The sequence below is a fragment of the Coregonus lavaretus genome (assembly GCF_964263955.1).
Source record: "Coregonus lavaretus genome assembly, chromosome: 16".
Lineage (NCBI taxonomy): Eukaryota > Metazoa > Chordata > Actinopteri > Salmoniformes > Salmonidae > Coregonus > Coregonus lavaretus.
The window spans coordinates 10,153,631-10,158,779 of NC_140003.1; positions in this window are offsets into that span (position 1 = coordinate 10,153,631).

Here is a 5,149-nt window from a genome sequence, read left to right on the forward strand (position 1 = left end):
AATTACATTTTTGAAGTGAACCAAGACCTCTCTCTGACCAGTTTCAACTGAAATTGTTCAACATGAGCTGCACTAGCTAGCAAGTTTGTTGTTAGCTTGGTTCTCTCGTTACTAACAGTGCTGGCAATGTAATTTTGTCTAGCTAGCTGACATATGGAATTGTTTTAAGATGGTCATAATATGGATCATTTAGCTATTTGATTTTGAATTTTAGGACCCCTTTAGGTATCAAAACAACATTTATATATATAAAAATAAAAAAAGATACAATATTGAATTTGGCCTTTACTAATATAGCCCAGAGAAACTTATTGAATAACACATTCATAAATGGCCAAATAATATAGTCAAAAAAGTAATAAAAACAAGGTTTTTAAGTATTTGTCCTATATCAAGGAGATACAAGAAATAGGAAATATTGTTGTTTTTTTACACATATTTATCCCCTTTTTTGGGTAGGCATCTACTTCCATTCTTTTCTTTTTTACCCGTACCAGTTACCTTCAGACGAGTCCCGCAACACTTGTCGGGGTCGAAGAGCAAAACTGAGAACACCATCGTTTTCGTGAGAGTCTCCCCTTTCCATAGAGTGGTCATAATAGTTTGGACACTACAGACGTTTTCGTGAGAAGACTGATTTGCGGGACATCTCATAGTCTGACAAACACCGTTCTAGCTCTGCCACCTTTCACCGCAGATGCGGAACTGCGACATCGGCGGATGCGGTGGCAGACGCATCCAATGCAAAAAACAGATAACGCTAGCTTAAACTGGCGGATTTTGATGGGGATTCTTTTATTATGTTAGTTAGATTGACGCCCCGGTGTGTCAATCGGCTCTAGGGGGATATTATACAATAACGAAACGGTTGGATAAACAAATCATTTGTGAAATCACAATGTAATGAGGCTTAATGCAGCAGATGACATGGGGTGAGTTTAGAGTTCTCAAACAAAATGACAGAAGCAGCTTCAATTTGGCTGTTGCATGCAATTTTAATTGTGTGTGAGTTGCTGCATATAACAGCAAAGTTGCTTGAGATGATGTTACTTAAAATTGAGCTCAAGTTGCGTTGTGTAACTACAGCTTTCGCGAGTAATATACTCAGAAGTCGCTCCTTATTCCTCTTCTCCGGCAACAGCATCTTGGAGCAGCCCCCGGGATGAATGGAATTGCCTCTGGGAGTTCAAACAAAGGATCTAATTCAGGAAAGTCGAATTTGATTAAGCACCGTGATAACACATTAAAGGCTCAATCCGATCCACTTTAAGCAGACATCCGCATAGCGATGTCATGGGTGGAACTGTGTTAGAGCTGTCAAATCCACTAGCAGCACCTGGCATATACCTAAAGCTGACATTGCCATTGGTCACATTAACAGAAATCCCATAACACTGGAATGTGATATGTAGGCCTAATCTACAACTCAATTAGGCTGATAGAAATCCTAATTATTTATTTCAATGATTTTCAATTTGAGCGTAATAATTTTTTATATAGCCTACACTTTCTCGTTCTGAACTTCTAAAGCAAGTGGAACTGGTGTGGCTTCGTGACAATGATCAAGAGCAGCTGTTCACCGATTTGACAGCTCTAACGCAGTTACACCTCTGACACCGGCAAAACATCAGCTATGTGGATGTCGGCTATCGTCGGTTAAATTTGATCTGATTGAATCTAGGCCTAAGTTGTTGTATAAATAAACAAAATATATGTCCAATTGAACTTTGGTGTACTATTAAATGGTTGAAAGCGAAGTGATAACACATTTAGGCGACAACTAAAACATAAATCAGACATTGATTTTTAATTGGAATTTGGTTATGCTTTTAGATGGGTGAAAGCGTAGTGATAACACATATTTTTGTGTGGGTGGAAATAGGTTGGAATCTCATTGATCAAGGTATCTACCAAATATGACCAAATTCTCCATGTTGAAATGACATAGTGTGCCCAGTTGGGAGTCTTCTGTTAATCATCAACCACCTCCTTCTGGCTCTCTCCTATAAAATAAATCACTCTGACACAGACAGAAAGAAAACCTCTTAGCCAGAATGGACAGGACATGGATCTACCTGACCCAGCAAAAAGTCCAGTGTTAGCAATGCCTTGCAGTATAAAACAAGACAATTTAATTAGCATGTGTAACCCAACGCACAGTTACAAGCTAATATAATTAAAAGCTAGCCCAACACATGCTAGCACAATGCTGGTCCCATTCCCAGTTACAAATTAATCAAATCAAATGTAATCTAATTTTATTTGTCACATGTGCCGAATACAATAGGTGTAGACCTTACCGTGAAATGCTTACTTTCAAGCCCTTAACCAACAATGCAGTTCAAGAAATAGAGTTAAGAAAATATTCACTAAATAAAATAAAATATAAAATAAAACAATAAAATAACAATAACAAGGCTATATACGGGGGTAATGGTACCGAGTCAATGTGCGGGAGTATAGGTTAGTCGAGGTAATTTGTAGATGTCGGTAGGGGTAAAGTGACTATGCATAGATAATAAACAACGAGTAGTAGCAGTGTAAAAACAAAGCTGGGGGGGTGTCAATGTAAATAGTCCAGGTGGCCATTTGAATAATTGTTCAGCAGTCTTATGGGTTGAGGGTAGAAGTTGTTAAGGAGCCTTTTGGACCTAGACTTGGCGCTCCGGTACCGCTTGCCGTGCGGTAGCAGAGAGAATAGTCTATGACTTGGGTGACTGGAGTCTTTGACAATTTTTTGTGCATTCCTCTGACACCACCTAGTTTATAGGTCCTGGATGGTAGGAAGCTTGGCCCCAGTGATGTACTGGGCCGTACGCCCTACCCTCTGTAGCGCCTTACGGTCGGATGCCGAGCAGTTGCCATAGCAGGTGGTGATGCAACCGGTCAGGATGCTCTCGATGGTGCAGCTGTAGAACATTTTGAGGATCTGGGGACCCATGCCAAATATTATCAGTCTCCTGATGGGGAAAAGGTGTTGTCGTGCCATCTTCACGACTGTCTTGGTTTGTTTGTACCATGATAGTTTGTTGGTGATGTGGACACCAAGGAACTTGAAACTCTCGACCCGCTCCACTGCAGCCCCGTCGATGTTAAGTGGGGGCCTGATCGATCCTCCTTTTCCTGTAGTCCACGATCAGCTCCTTTGTCTTGCTCACATTGAGGGAGAGGTTGTTGTCCTGGCACCACACTGCCAGGTCTCTGACCTCCTCCCTATATGCTGTCTCATTGTTGTCGATGATCAGGCCTACCACTGTTGTGTAATCAGCAAACTTAATGATGGTGTTGGAGTCGTGCGCGGCCACACAGTCGTGGGTGAACAGGGAGTACAGGAGGGGATTAAGCACGCACTCCTTAGGGGCCCCAGTGTTGAGGATCAGCGTGGCAGATGTGTTGTTGCCTACCCTTACCACCTGGGGGCGGCCCGTCAGGAAGTCCAGTATCCAGTTGCAGAAGGAGGTGTTTAGTCCCAGGGTCCTTAGCTTAGTGATGAGCTTTGAGGGCACTACGGTGTTGAATGCTGAGCTGTAGTCAATGAACAGCATTCTCACATATGTGTTCCTTTTGTCCAGGTGGGAAAGGGCAGTGTGGAGTGCGATTGAGATTGCGTCATCTGTGGATCTGTTGGGGCAGTATGTGAATTGGAGTGGGTCTAGGGTTTCTGGGATGATGGTGTTGATGTGAGCCTTGATCAGCCTTTCAAAGTACTTCATGGCTACCGATGTCAGTGCTACGGGGCGGTAGTCATTTAGGCAGGTTACCTCCGCGCATGCTCTGAGTACACGTCCTGGTAATCCGTCTGGCACCGCAGTCTTGCTCACATCGGCTATGGAGAGCGTGATCACACAGTTGTCCGGAATAGCTGGTGCTCTCATGCATGCTTCAGTGTTGCTTGCCTCAAAGCGAGCATGAAAGGCATTTAGCTCGTCTGGTAGGCTTGCGTCACTGGGCAGCTCGCGGCTGGGTTTCCTCCGTAATAGTTTGCAACCCCTGCTACATACGACGAGCGTCAGAGCCGGTGTAGTACGATTCAATCTTAGTCCTTTATTGACGCTTTGCCTGTTTGATGGTTCGTCTGAGGGCATAGCAGGATTTCTTATAAGCGTCCGGATTAGTGTCCCGCTCCTTGAAAGCGGCAGCTCTAGCCTTTAGCTCGGTGCGGATGTTGCCTGTAATCCATGGCTTCTGGTTGGGATATGTACGTACGGTCACTGTGGGGATGACGTCGTCGATGCACTTATTGATCAAGCCGGTGACTGAGGTGGTATACTCCTCAATGCCATTGAATGAATCCCGGAACATATTCCAGTCTGTGCTAGCAAAACAGTCCTGTAGCGTAGCATCCGCTTCATCTGACCACTTCCGTATTGAGCGAGTCACTGGTACTTCCTGCTTTAGTTTTTGCTTGTAAGCAGGAATCAGGAGGATAGAATTATGATCAGATTTGCCAAATGGAGGGCGAGGGAGAGCTTTGTACGCATCTCTGTGTGTGGAGTAAAGGTGGTCTAGAGTTTCTTTCCCCTCTGGTTGCACATGCTGGTAGAAATGAGGTAAAATGGATTTAAGTTTGCCTGCATTTAAGTCCCCGGCCACTAGGAGTGCCGCTTCTGAATGAGCATTTTCTTGTTTGCTTATGGCCTTATACAGCTCGTTGAGTGCGGTCTTAGTGCCAGCATCGGTTTGTGGTGGTAAATAGACGGCTACGAATAATATAGATGAAAACTCTCTTGGTAGATAGTGTGGTCTACTGTTTATCATGAGGTACTCTACCTCAGGCGAGCAATACCTCGATTACAATCTAATTCTTTCCATACTAGCCAACTCATTGACGCGCTGCCATGGTACACATGATACATGTGTTATCTCATCAATTACATGATGCTACACTATTAACTCATTATTACGATTGTTTCCCACGAGGGTTGAGTTTAATTGTCCAATTTGTAAGTCGCTCTGGATAAGAGCGTCTGCTAAATGACGAAAATGTAAATGTAAAATGTAAATGACTGTTCTCCCTATACATTAAAAGCAGCGTTGTCTCTCGTCAGGTGTACAAGAGGCTCCACAGGGGCCGTTGTAGTGCTTTTTTAGTCACATCACCCTCTAATGACTACACTAGAAAAGAGCAAAGGTATCATAGCCTGGATGA